Raw genomic sequence first — 15604 nt, 5'->3', positions numbered from 1 at the left:
AATGGACTCGTAATACGGCTGGTGGTAAATCCGTCACTTTTCCGTCACTTTTGGGACGGATTAACACCTCCTCCAAAGTTAGAATAACCCCCATAATTCCTTGGCCTTTGCCTTACAAGCTAAAACCTCACTAGACATCGAAAACACCTAACTAAATTATCATCCCCCCTCCCTGTAACCTTAATATGCCCTTCTTCTCTCCACTCTTGTTTACCTATTTCCTTATCAGACCCGCTTGTTCTCCTCCTGAATGCTAATGTCAAGCTTACTTCCTGCCCGTCGTGACCTGCTGCTGTTTCCCCCACTACCTAAAATTGCCATCTTCACCATCCGCACGAAAAAGAAAAAGCAAGTGTCACCAGTTGACAAAATGGTGGCCGATCACGCAAAATGGCCCCATATATACCCCCCACCCACCGCCCAAAAACAGCCCAAGGCAGCCCAACTGCCGCCGCGGGCCATACAACCCTCCCCAAAGACCCGGGGGGGGACCTCATTCTTCGGCAGATCCCCCCCGGGACCCCATTCTTTCCTTATTCTTTCCTCTTTCTCCCAAATAATGAAAAGATTTTTACATGTTCTTAAGCTACTTGATTACACACTAAAAGATTTGGGATGCAAAGGCAAGCTGATTGGTCCTGGGCAGAAGCAAGTGGACTTTGTGGGGGCACCGTGTCTGCCACAAAATTCCCAAAGTAAACTCTCTTCCGTAACACACCTTACGACTGGATCTGAGGAATGAGGCCACGTTTTAATTGTTAACAGGAATTCTGAAATTTGAGCTGCTGAGAGCAGTGTAAAAATAAATTGAGGAATGTCAGCTCCCTTGGAAATATCTTGATCAGAAAAAGTGATCTGTGCAGCCTAAGAGGTGACAGGAGTATTATGAGTACATTTTAACAAAACACGTATTAATCAAGTTGTGGTTAGGCTGTTAATAATCACACATTTCATTTTTTTCATAAGAAAACACCCTTTTCTTCTCAAATAATTTGCTGTGTACTGCTGTATTTTTTTCAAAGTCAAAATGCAACTTCCAGTTCCCGAGATCATGCTCTCCTTAAATTAAGTAACACTATCATAATGGTAATTATATTCCCCACTGAATAATCATTGGAAACAGTGGATCCACCCCCCGACCCCTGTTGAGTCATTACTGGAAGCCCAGGACACCTGCCTAAACACAGCCACTGATCTGAATAGCAACACAATACACAAGAAATACAGAAACAAGCATTCATCAAACACACACACAAATGGTAACACCTTTTATTTCATTTGCAAACAAATAAAAATATATTTTTAAAAATTTTAATAAGAAAGTTGGAGATTTTCTAAATTTAATTGAAGCCACACTTCGTCCATACTCTATTCTGTCTGGTGCACTTGCACTGCTCCCTCGAATCAATCTGAGGATGCTAATTTAAATTTTAGCCTCTAGTTTCAAATTCCTAGACATTTGCAGTATGTTTTCAATTATTCAGTTGTATACTTAGCCAATTTATTTATTTACACTTTATTATTCTGTTAATATTATTTAATTTTCAAAGCAGTTGCGGACACCCTGAGGAGGCTTTGTGGACCCCCAGAGGTCCCTAGACCTGAGGTTGGGAACCACTGATTTAGGAAGTAATGAATGTTTTGCTAATAAAGACCTTATCATGTTTAATATAGGAAGAAAAGAGTAATTTAATGTGCACCTGATAAAAAGGCAACCTACTGCTGGCCTGGGAGGGTCAATGAGATTCTCTTCTTTGCTGACAAAGCCCTCTCTGGGGAGAAGTAAGTTGAAGGCAGCCCCACGGTGTACTGTAATTCCAAAACAACATTAGCAAAGCCCACAGATCTGGCTTCAAATTCTTGTCAACACAGACTATCACAAATGCAATCTACCAGTGTTGCATACTCAAATGCTGTTTATCATACTAAATAAAGCCTGTCCTACTGGCTTAGCCAGTGTTGGGGAAAAGTAGCAAATATAGAATCCTTTACAAATTGAATGCATAGGGGAGTTAAAAAGTTTGATGTAACAAACAGCAAAGTAATTCAACTGTACATTTCAAAAGTAAAATGATCCCTCATACAGTCGAATGAAAGAACTTCCTGGAAGTTGTAATGATAAACAAAATTGACAACGGCATGTTGGGAGAGAATAATACTCCTCTAGATGGAGCCAAAAACCAGCACTGCATATTTTAAACAATTGATAACAATACATCCTGCAGACAGCCATGCGGTATCTCCATTAGTGTACGGTCCTTAACGTGCCGCAGGACGTTAAGGTAACCTTAATGTGTTGTAGGACGTTAAGTCTCTCCTACAGAAAACGGAGGAGGGACAGTCTCTTTTGAATGGCTCAGCTCATCTACCCAACGGCACATTAAGTAAAATAGAAAGGGCATCAAGTGACAGTATTTGAATTTTTCAACTCCTACATAAAGGAACACAGCTCAATATTTTAAAAATCCTGTTAGATTTTTTCTTGTATCAAAATTATATTTTTGTTTTCGAGCATTAGCTTTTATATTAACATTTTTCAAACACTGAACACATTTGTAATTACTTGTTAATTCCATTATAATTTATACTGCCCAGTACCCTATTTATTTGCGCTGTCCTTTTCACAATTTCTGCTAGAAGATCAGAATCTTAAACATTCTGTGGGGGTCAAAATTGAACAAGTTTTTTCTAGATGTCAGCTTATTCAAAATTTATAATGTCCAAATTTATTTCTTTATGTCTATTCATTGGGTGCTTTTTAGATGTACAAATTAATCCGTTGGTAAGGAACACATTCCAATCCTGAGTCACAGAAATCACATAATAAGGATTGGTAAAATTTTACACTCGGAAACTGAATTTAAAAACATGAAAATTCTTTCATACTTTCTGTAATCGCAAATTCATGGTTGGAATGTGTTTGCGAACATTCCAGAAAATGTAGTTGAACAGAAGAAATCTCATAACTTTGCCCTTATTTACACAAACCTTGCATGCATTTGCCGACACTGGAAACAAACGCAAAGTTGGTAACTATGGGCCAGATGTAGGTACGTTGGGTTTTGCGAGTCAGAGCGACTCGCAATTTGCGAGTCGCGAAACCTTATGCACAACAGTGTCCCTGACACTGTTTGCGACTCGCAAGGGGGTCGCGAATGCCCACCTCATGAATATTCATGAGGTGGGTCCCAATTTGCGACCCCCTTGAGACTCGCAGCACTCACAGGGATGATGGCCTGCTGGAGACAGCAGACCACCATGTCTGTGACTGCTTTTAAATAAAGCAGTTTTTAGTTTTTTTGTAATGCAGCCCGTTTTCCTTAAAGGAAAACGAGATGTATTACAAAACTAAAAAATGAAACGTTTTCGTTTCATTTTTTCAGAGCAGGCAGTGGTCCATAGGACCACTGGCTGCTCTGGAAAAATGTTTTTAATGCTATTCACAAAGGGGAAGGGGTACCATGTGGACCCCTTCCCTTATGCGAATGGGTTAGCACCCATTTGAAATGGGTGCTAACTGCGATTTGGTTGCGACTGCGTTCGTGGTCACAAAGCAATCCTGCATTGCACTGTAACTCGCAATTAGGAAGGGGATACCCCTTCCTAATTGCGACTCGCAAACCCATTTTGCGATTTGGTAACCAGGTTACCGAATCGCGAAATGGTTTTTGTGCATTTCAAAGTGCAGTTTGCACGTCGAAAACAGCTAAATTTGCTGTTTGCGACGTGCAAACTGCTTCCTACATCTGGCCCATAGTTTCTAGAGTGGAACTGGGAAGGGAAAATCCCCATATTTCGTGGGGTTCCTCTATATGGGAACATATTTATCCCATGCAGAAACAAAGAAAGGAAATTGTGGGATGCAGAATTTTCCTTGGAATACATTTCTCATGTGTACATTTTATACATTTGTACTGCTGTAAGGCTATATGCAGATTTCCAGGAAGCCTCCATTGATTGATTGTGAATCGCTGAAAAGTCGGGAATTTCTTTAAAACATATAAACAATTCCTATTGAAGCACATTTTTTAGTTCATCCCCTGACATCTGTGAATTGGTCTGTAAGGAGTCTGTAAAAGAACATTCAGCTGCAAGATGCCATTGTCACCATGATATCTGAAAATAATATTAAAGCAATTATGACGTAAAAAAAAAAAAGAGCTAGGAAGTACCAAGCAGACACCACTTCTCCTACAGAGTGCTTAAGAAGTCAGGGAAGGTACCCTTCTAGGAGAAAATTCTCAAATTCAAGCCAAGGATGAGATATTAGTTTCAAGTTTACTTTTCTGCTAAAATGCATATGGAACAAAGGGTCTCATTTATCTAAATATTGGTTACAATTTACGACTAGTATTTTTTAGACTAGTGTGGTACTTTTCGAACCGACGTATGTGCTAATAGGTCATTTAGCAAAAGACTGACTCATGGTGGATTGCAATTCAACCTACCTCTTCAGTATTAAAAAGGGAGGTCTCAAATTCTGACCCACTATGACTTGCAACCAACTATAAGATTAATGGCCTGCTTCAATCACAAAAGCACTGTGTCTGTAATTGCTTTGAAACAAATCAATAGATTTTTTTAAAATGCAACCCGCCTTTCAAAGAGGAAACCAGGATACGTTTAAAAAAATTGAAATGTTTAACAAACATTTTTAAAAACAGAAACACTGTCTTCTCTTGTTTTTGTCAATATTCATAAAAGGGAAGGGGGTCCTTGAGGGGCCCTTCCCGTTTGTGAATGCTTATCAACTAGATATTAGTAGTCAGTAAAATATTAGAATGCTTTGGGACCAGATTTCAATCGCCAACCATTAAAACATCCTATTCTGAAATGCTGTTTGGAAGGGATGCCCTAAATACGTCCCTTCCTAACACGGATTTAATATGTATTCACAAACATAAATGAGTCACAGTTTGGGTTTAGGAGAAACAAAATGGCAATTTTGCTGTCACAAATGGTCCGAGTACATATGGCCTAAAATCCTTTGTAGACCATGTCTCTGGAGCATTTATCTTTTATTTTCCAGACATTGCAGGGACATACACATCTACATCAGTTTCATTCTTATTAACAAAACTAACTATTAAAAATTCATGAATTTACTGATATAGGTGCATACCTGCATTTTGAGTACTTTCATGCTTTTCACAAATTAGCCAAGTACTCCTGGGAAGCTGTGGCTGTCACAGATTTCCATAAGTATTCACATGTGAATCTATTAACATGGAAGGAGCTGTACAGATTTTCATTTTTGTATGCAGAAAAGTGCTGTATTGGCAATGGCTCTATTTTTTTTGTTTACCCCGAGTAAAAAAAGGTTAACCATTGGAGAATCTCTATTCTCTATGCTTCCATCTATTTTGTTAGTGTTACTTCATGATACAAACCCAGAAAACAGACTTATCACTGCCCCCAACAGTGTTGGTGGTGAACCTATTTACTGCAGATAACCTAAACAATCTGCTCCAGTCCCAAACCTGCATCACTCCAGTGCCAAACAATTTGCCCCACTCCAGTTTGCCCCACGCCAATCCACAACAAACTGCACCACTCCAATCTGGAACAATTTTCTCCATACCACTCTGCCCCACTCCAATCTAAAACAATCTGCCCCACTCCTATATGCCCCACTCCAATCCAAAACAATCTGCCCCATTCACAATCTGCCCACTGCATTCCAATTCAATCTGTCCCACTCCAATTCAAAACAATCAGCCCCATTCCAATCTACTGCCCACTCCAATCCAAAGCAATCTTCAACACTCCAATCCAGAACTATCTGCCCCACTCCAATCTGCCTCACTCCAATCCCAATTAATCTGCCTCACTCCACTCAAAGGCAATCTGCCCCACTCCAATCCAAAACAATCTGCCCGCTCCAATATAAAACAATTTGCCCCACTCCAATCTGCCTTACTCTAATACAAAACACTCTGCCTCCCTTCAATCAGGAACAATTTGCCACATTCCAATCTGCTCTACTCCAGTTTAAAAGAATCTGCCCCACTACAATCTAAAACAATCTGCCCCACTCCAGCCCAAAACAATCTGCCCCACTCCGATCCAATCCAATCTGGGAACTTCAATTCAAAGCAATCTGTCCCACTCCAATCTACAGCCCACTCCGATCCAAAACAATTTCCCCCACTCCAATCTGCCCCACTCCAATCCAGAACTATCTGCCCCACTGCAATCCCAATTTATCTGCCCCCTCCAATCTGCCCCACGCCAATCAAAACAATCTGCCCCACTTCAAACCAAAGCAATCTGCCCCACTCCAATCAAAAATAATCTGCCCCACTCCAATACAAAACAATTTGCCCTACTCCAATCTGCCCCAGTCCAAACCAAAACAATCTGCCTCCCTTCAATCTGGAACAATCTACCCAAATCCTATCCAAAACAATCTTCCCCACTTCAATGCAAAACAGTTCGCCCCACTCCAATCTGCCCCACTCCAATCCAACAGAATCAGTCCCACTAAAATCTGCCCCAATCCATTACAAAACAATCTGCCCTACTCCAGTCTGTACCACTCCAATTCAAAACTATCTGCTCCACTCCAATCAGCCCCACTCCAATCTGCCTCACTACAATCCAAAACAATCTCCCCCCCTCCAATCTGCCCCACTCCAATCCAAAACAATCTGCCCAACTCCCATCCACTCCACTGCAATCTACAAAATACGCCCAACTCCAATCGGCACTACTACAATCTGGCCCATTCAAATCCAAAACAATCTGCCCAACTCCAAGCTGTCCCACTCCAATCCACCCCACTGCAATCCAAAACAATCTGCTTCACTCCTGTCTGCCCCACCGCAATCTGCCACACTCCAATCCAAAACAACCTGCCACACACTAATCAAAAAACATCTGCCCCACCCTAATCCAAAAACATCTGCCCCACTCCAATCCAAAACAATCTGACCCAATCCAATCTGCCTCGCTCCAATCCAAAACAATCTGCAGCACTCCAATATGACCCACTCCACTCCAAAACAATCTTCCCCCGCAAATCTGCTGCACTCCAATCCAAAACAATCTGCCCAACTCCAATCCACTCCACTTCAATCCAAAACAATCTGTCCCATTCCAATCAAAAACAATCTGCCCCACGCCAATCTGCCCCACTCCAATGCAATCCAACTCACCACAATCCAATCCACCCCACCACATTCCACCTCTCTCCAATACACCCCACATTAACCCAATAAACCCCAATTCTATCTACCCCAATCCAATACACTTCACACCAATCCAAACCGTCAACCCCAATGCACCCCACTCCAATCCAACCCATCACAAACAACCCCGATCCAGTCCAGTCTAATCCACCTCACTCCAATTCAATCCACTCCAGCCCACTGCACCCCACACCTATCCAACCCACTCCAATCCAGTCCACTAATCCACCCACTCAGTTTAATTCCACCACATTCCAATTAAATCCACCCCACTTCATTCTAATCCACCACAACCCAATTCACACCACTACAAGCCACCCCCACTCCACCCCACTCCAATCCATCTCACACTAAATCAGGTCACCTCAATCCACACAATTCCATTCCAATCCAGTCCACCTTAATTCACACCAATCCAATCCAACCCACTCCATACCACCTTAATACACCCCACTACTGCCCAATCCTCTGCACTACAAGCCAGCTCCCCCCACACCAATCCAATTCACCCCACTCCAATCCATCCCACTCCAAAACTCCACCCCACTCCAGAAAGTCCACACTACTAAAATCCAATCCAATTCACTCCACACCAATCCAGTTCACCTCACTCCAGTCTAATCCCCAATAATCCACCCCACTCAAATCCATTCTACTCAAATCCAGTCTACTCTGCCCCAATCCAACCCACTCAACTTCAATCCATTTTACTCAAACCCACCCCACTCAAATCTACGCCAAGCCTATCCAATAACTCCAAGTCACCCCAAAATTCCATCCTACTCCGATCCACCCCACTACAATCCACCCCACCCCAATCAACCCCACCCAATCCAATCCACCCCACCTTAATTTAATCTACCCCAATCCACCCCACTCAATCCAATCTACCTCACTCCAATTTAATCCACCTCACTACAATCCAGTCTACTTTACTCCAATCCACAATCCTATCCCAAGCCAATCCAATCCATCTCACCCCATCCCACCCCACTCCAGTCCACCCCACCTCATCTAACCCACCTAACTCAATCCAATTCACCCCACTCCAATCCACCTCACCTCAATCCAGCCCACCCGCTCAATCCAATCCACCACCAATCTACCCACCCCACTCCAATCCACTCCACCCCAATCCAATCCACTCTATCCAACTCCATTTCAATCCACTTTACTCCAATCCAGTCCGATTCCAATAAGATACCTCACTGTTTTAGCTGTACAATACGTAAACTAGGTATTTATTCCACAATGGTTTGAAAAACGAATTAAAATACATTTTAGACAATGTTATAGGTCGATCTTCAACATACATCCTTTAACCCTCTGAACAATCCCATGGCGATGCAGTTTGCTTAAAGGAGGTGGGATGGTCAATGTTCTCAGGTGCAATGCACTTTACTTAAAGGACAAGCACTGAATGCGTTGATGAATGAGCTGTAATGATACTGATGAAACAGATAGCTAGCATAACTGTTGAGCTAGACGACGTATTCTGGAAATAACACATCCACGAATGAGGCCAAACATGCTGCCATAATACCAGCTCAGATGTTTAAAATATATTTTTTTTAACATGTATGAAGAGAGTATTGTATGACAGATACATTATAACAAGTATAGATATGGTCATTCCTAGCTGTGGCTAGAGGAAAGATAGCATATACATTTCAATGAAAGGAAAAAAGACATTGATTGCGGCTTCTATTTTCCTACAACTTTACATGCTGTCCTCAGGAGACGTACTAACCAAAACACGAGCTGATGAAAGAAGGACCACAGTATTGCCCTCAAATGAGGCTAGAGCTTGATGACAATACACATCTTGTGGGAGCTACACGCAGCAAAGCCATCAAAGACCAGTATCTGTTCTGAACGCCCACAAACGTTAAACGAAAACGACCCTCATGGCAAAAAAACGGGAATTATTCGAATAAGAGCACTTCAGGAATGAATGCTCTGTGAGGAAGCAGAAAACCAAAAGGGATATTCCTTCTTGAGCCTAAATAAATAATCTTTGAATGAGTACTTAGTAAATTCGTTTTGTGAAGTCGAAGTATCTCTAAAGTCATGCACCTCTAGGAATGGGTTCTACTTTACCTGGTCATTTAATACGGAATAATGAATTTAATTATTTTGGGTATATGATAAGAAAAGTGGGGTTCGATCATCTTAAACTCCTTCACTAAACCAGGATGCAGTCCTGACGTAAGACACAAACAATGAAGGAATATAGAAGGGACTCAGGGGCAGAACAATGAGTATCAAATGGGCCACAGATGGCGTATTTCTGGTGTAAGTTGGTACACTGAAAACCCGCACATGTCATGGGATGCCACTGGCCATCTGTAAGAATGGACATTTTCTGCTCCCTAGGATTTGTATAAAAATGTAAAGGCACTGAGTGGGATCTTAAGCATTCTGATTAAGAGCCAGCCTTTAGCTAAATTAGATTCCTCTGTAACGCAGCACTGTAGTTCATTCTTGCAGCCATCAACACATTATATCTGAAATATCTCTGCTAGTCAGGAAATCATAGTCCTTGAAACCAGTCTGGGTCTGCAAGGTTTGAAAACAAGATGGCATTGAAGAGGAACCAATTTTTCACCATTGTGACAATGGACTGTTAAACATGTCAGTCGCAGGGTGGGCTTCCGCAAACCTGTTTGCCTTCCTCCTCCATTTTTGCTGATCTTGTTTTTGCTGGCCTTAAGAAACTGAGCACTTTACCACTGCTAACCAGGGCTAAAATGCATGTGCTCACTCCTCAAAACTTAGTAACATTGTCTTATCCCCAATAGGCTTATTTAATTTACCTATAGGCCCCCTAGTAAAAGGCTGCTATATGAACCCAGGGCCTGTAAATTAAATGTCTCTGGCCTGCCATTGAAGACTGTGTGGTGTAGTTTTAAAGTGCCATCTTGACCAGCCAAAATTAACCTTTTGCCAGGAACATTCATTTTTGATACATATAAGTCACCCTAAGGGTACACCCTGGAAAGCCTAGAGGACAGGGTGCAGTGTATTTAGAAAGACATGTAATTTTAAGTTTTCATGTCCTGGTAATGTAAAACTCTTAAATTCGTTCCTCACAACTGCAAGGTCTACCTCTCCCATAGAATATAATTGAAGTTACCTTATTACATTTAATAAGCTGTAATTTCCAAATGGGACAGGCAACTCGTTCATGTTTGGAGTCTTTAAGGTTGTAATGAACAAATCCTCTCTCATGGTGAAGTTAGATTTTACATTACAATTTTGAAAATGTCTCTTTAGGAATGCTGACATTTTCCTTCCTTACCATGTAGTGCCAGTAGCCTGTCCCTTGGTCACATGAGAGGGTGTAGCTGACAGTTGGGCTTTGTATAGTCCTCCTAGACAGCCACGCACAATAGAGAGCTTGGGTGTGCGTAGATGGGCCATGACTGGCAGGATGGTAGAGAAGAGCTAGACACAACGTAACCTACACTTGAATAGGCTGTGTCCTGCCTCTACATAAAGGGTTGCATACCACCTGTTGTAAGTCTGGAGCCTAAGGCACAGAAGGCAAGATGCCTGTGGACATCAAAAGAAAACCTCTAGAAGTGTCTCTAACTTCAAAGGCAGACTGGGTATAAATATTGGATCTCAGACACCAACTCTTCAGTACACTTCTGGACCTGTGGATACTCTGACAGAAAGAAGGATTGTTGTGCTGCTGAAAGGACTGGCACTCTGCTGGACTGGTGCTCTGAAGGACTGCTCTCCTGCTGTGCTGCCCTGCTGCCTGCTGACCTCTTACCTGGGTGAGAATGACTGGACCGCCACCTGTTGAACTCAGGACCCCAAACTGACTCCAAGGGGTAGTTGTCTGGCATCCTGACTAAAGCCTCAGGGTCAGAAGGCTCCAAAAACCTCGAACCCAGCACCAGGATTCTGTCATCTGTGAGTCATACCCTTCCAAGTGGTGCCACCCTAGTCTTGGACCCTTGGGAATTTGTCTGAAAGTGCTCCTTCAGCCCATCTGTGGATCCAGCAGAACCAAAACATCTCTTCCCTGGAGAAGCTCATCTTCTGCAGAACTGGTGAATCACCATTGGAACCGATACATTGCCTCTGCTGCATGGGTTCTCTCAGTGCAAGAACTCTGCATGAACTTTGTTTCCTGCATCTGATACGCGGCTTTGCGAAGCATCACCAATTTAGGGCCTGCCATCGCAAATCCCTTGTTGATGGCAGTCTTGAAGATGACGCAAGTTCTTGCATTGTAGCCTAGCAGCTCTTTGGAACTCACTCATTGCCGCGACTGCATGGCACATCCTTGACACCAGACTTCGAACCACAAGCCCTCATCGACGACAACGCTGTGTGGCGCATCCTCGATGCAGGACCTCGCAAAGCTCTGCAAACCAGGATTTAAGGTACTCTTGTTCAGCAGGCCTGACTGGATCCATGCAGCCAGCCTGCACTCCATCGCAGTCACTCTGAACTTGTGACTTTGTCAGTGTCCAGCATATCTCCAGTTCTACTAATTGGATTTTTGTTGTTTTGGTTTAGCTTTATTCATAACAAATAACTCTATTTTTCTAATCCAGTGTGGGATCCTTTAGTGGTGTGCTTTCGCTGTGCTGCTGTTCATAGTGTTGTACAAATACTTCACACATTGCCTCTGAGTTAAGCATGACTACTCTGTGCCCAGCTACCTAAGGGTTGAGCAAAGGTTAATTTAGGGATTGCTTGTGACATCACCATGACAAAGATTGTTGTTCCTGCTTGCGTAGGGACTTGCACCCCTCAGCCAGCAACCCAATTTATTACAACTGCGTATTGAGGCCACTATTGATTTAAACAACCGTCTTCAATGAATCCAGAAGGTAGCCCCTAGACAACATTTGCACTCACCTATGCTTAACCACCTCACTCCGGGCCTTCAGGAGCCACATTATCCACTGGTGGGGAGCCACATTATCCACTGGTGGGGAAATGAATCATATTCAAGAATTTCTGCATCAACATCCAGGCTATCCACTATAAAGGACATATATTCTTCCTTCTGAAAAGTCACAACTACTGCCAGAGAAGTATACTCCACGACTGGCAACACTAATGATCATCCTTTAATTCACAAAATCTGGCATTTGCGGTAGTTTTTTTCTCTATACAGGCAGCAGAACACCGGAACTCCCCCACACTGAGAGCAAGAATACCACACAACCACCACGAATTCTGGAGAACATTAAAGACTGGGCTCAAACATATGATCCACCATGGCATAGTTCATTCAAAAGGAAGATGGCACATACTGCAAGATCATCTACTTGTCTTACAACTTTCAGCATCACTGCATGCCAGAACACAGGTACATACTTACCACTGCATAACTGTAGCATGCCTCTGAACCTCACACACAGCACCCAATGCCTGCTATACATACCCAGTATGAACGCAGTCTCTATAAAACAGGTTAACATATAACAAAATCAAAGAACTTCCAGCTACAGTGAATAGTCCACGAAGGCAAAGTACACTCTGGGCCTGACGCTTTTGTTGCAAATGGATCACCAATGCCCTGTTCCACAGCCCACAGTGGAACAAAAACTACAATTAACTCAAAGTTTAAACAGCAAAACAACCCAACAGTAAGCTTAAGAAAATACCTCACTTCTTCTCCATCTCACAGACACAACCTTTAGAGTTCACTCTGTAAAGTGAACGTCAAAAATATCATATATTTTCAAACAATGAATGTTCAGCTAAAAAGTCATTAAAGGTCCTCCGGTTTGTACAGGTCACACGTAGATGGCTGATGCAGGGTGGGAAGATGCTAAACATTCAAAACTTCGGATTTATACAACCACTAACCTTATAACTCTTATTGATGAATAGATAAAACAATACAATGTTCATTAGCCTGATTTGCCACATCATAAATGCTTTAACACCTTCTAATATGGATGAAATGGCATGTCTGGATTTTTATTCTACTGAGGAAAGTAAAACAAGGCTGCTGGAAGTGTTAGTCGAAACCCACCTGAGAACAATAGGTTTTGCAATATAAGGGCCTACCTCTAGAGTGGTAAGCTTGCAGAAATCTCACTTCTAGGCTCTTACCATTGCCAGATATATTGGAGATATCTCACAAACTTTATTTGAGTCGCACAATTTCTAAAGTTATAACATGATTAAGTTCCTGGAAATGTTATCTGTACAAGTTCCTCATATATATCTTCTTTATGGGCATTTGAAGAGCATGATTGGATTTTTCTATTCAGTGAATCAACAGGCATAGTCCATATCTTACTCCCAACCAATTAACATGAGGTCAAGACTCCTCCCACAGGACTAATGTGCACCGTTCTATGCCCTATCCATTTTCACCCTATGCAATCGTTACTAGACGGAGGGTACGTGAGTATTACAGCAAATAATTTGATTTACAGCCACTTGTTAAAAAATACGAATGGGCACATGCCCATAAACAAATTAAGGGGAGTGAAGAGATGCTGTAGAGAATGGGCTAACCTTCCACTGACACAGAAATTTAGAAAAACTATAGAGTCCAATTAATTGGATCATTCTAAGACCCCCTCCCCATTTACCCAAGGTATGATCAAAAACTGGAAAAGTTACAAAGACCTGGGGCTCGAGTTACCCCTACTTCCTCTTAGGGTCAACATGTTTCTGCCACTTTCAAGATGCCGACACTAATGGAGGTATTTTAGGTAAGAAGGCCCTGCGGGGACCTTGAAGTCTGTGTGACAACAGGCCTGCCTCTCCTCCGTGTACCTATGGAGCACTATTAAGTGCCCTAATTCATAATCATTTATGGTTTAGGTGTGTTTGATGTATGTATGGTAAATTCACCAGTTACATCAACATTATGGAATAGATGTGGATAATCAGTCCTGGTGAAAGCAACAAGCACTTCGGAACATAAGTGGCAGAAACATAAGCAAAACTGGAAGTATCTAGAGCCCCGGGACTTCTTAACTTTTCCAGTTTTTAATCATACCGACTAGCACCCAGATTAAAACATTAGGGCTACCATGCAGGTACTTTTTAAGAGTAACCCTACCCCAACTCACTACCTTATTACTTTTCCAACAAAGTGCTCCCATGCGTTTCACAGGTTGTAGTATGCTCCATTCCGCAATGGAATGGGAAGGAAATCTATGATGAAGCATGCCAACAAGGGCAACCCTTGGTGGGTGAGATTTTTTCAAGCAAAATGATTCTTTTCTCTTTAGGTCAACGGGTGGGTTCTTCAATTTATCCAATAGAGTTCGGCTCTATAGTTTGTGTAAAGCACATTGGTAAATGATCAGACCCAAAAAGCAGCTATGTGAATTTAGCTTTTGAGTACAAAAGAGGTATAATGTGTTCTTCTAGAACACTGAGTGGAAACTGGGGAAAAACATAAAACTATACTGGGATCTTTTTCTGCATTCAAGGGTCTTGAGTAACTATTTTAATGACATATTTTACTTGAATTACATTGTAAAAAATGGCGGTAATTCCTGCAAGTAAAAACCTTGCCCCAGGGACTGAAGTCTAAAGTTTAGAAAGTATATTTGAAAGCTGCAGATACCCTTAGGTTATGTAACTACCCACACCTGCGTAAAGTTACTGACTGACAGCCATTAAAAATGTGAGAATGAATAAGATAAATTAGTATGTAAAACTGACATAGTTAGACAACCATGTTTACAAAACTATTTTCTGCCTACAACTGGTACTTTCTGAGAAACTACTGCAATTGAAAATGGCAATTACATTCCATCTATGTTTCAATAGGTAATTGTAAGGCTTGGACATGGCCTGTTAATTTTCTTTTAACTATAATGAAAGCTATTTGGAAATGTTTCAAGGTAAATGGTTTGTCTGTTTTTTTTTTTTTTTTAAAGTTAACACGTTACATTTCTAGGAGCTCCTCAGTGGAATATGGAAGGCCTACAACCCCCTTAACCTGACTTTGTGTTTTACTGAATTCCACAGTATTATTCGCAATAATTACAAGAAAGAAACAACAAGACTGCTCTATTCAATGTCATAGTTCAGTTCGAGATCATTCTTTGCCATGTATACAGATATTTTAGTGAGATACCAAGACCAACGAGGCTGTAAACTCTGTTTGGCAATCTCTGTTTAGGAGCATGTCTGCCTTTGAATCCATAGATTACAATTTGAGTGTATGAGTGAGTTACGCTCTTGAACAGACAATCCAGGTCACATGTTAGGTCTGCAAGCCAGACTGAGGGCCTCTATAGATTTGGTTATAAACACTCTACTGGAAATCGACAAAATGAGTACACGCAAAATAGAATGTATGAGGTGTTATTGAAATCCATTCATTCAATCCAAAACTACCACATTAGGTTTAGCAGGATTACAAACAAATCGATTTAGAAAATAGCCAGTAATATACAGTTAGACAT

At 41.7% G+C, this 15604-nt stretch overlaps 1 protein-coding gene across 7 annotated transcripts in view; it reads right to left on the bottom strand.

Annotated features, from left to right (window-relative positions):
- Positions 1-15604, bottom strand: part of DST (dystonin) — a 1789835-nt gene that overhangs the window by 927385 nt on the left and 846846 nt on the right. The gene's annotated exons all lie outside the window — the stretch shown is intronic.

This window comes from Pleurodeles waltl, chromosome 5 (genome assembly GCF_031143425.1).
Source record: "Pleurodeles waltl isolate 20211129_DDA chromosome 5, aPleWal1.hap1.20221129, whole genome shotgun sequence".
In the NCBI taxonomy this organism is placed as follows: Eukaryota; Metazoa; Chordata; class Amphibia; order Caudata; family Salamandridae; genus Pleurodeles; species Pleurodeles waltl.
Note: the sequence above shows the minus strand (reverse complement) of the source record. Positions and strands in the feature narration are given on the sequence as shown.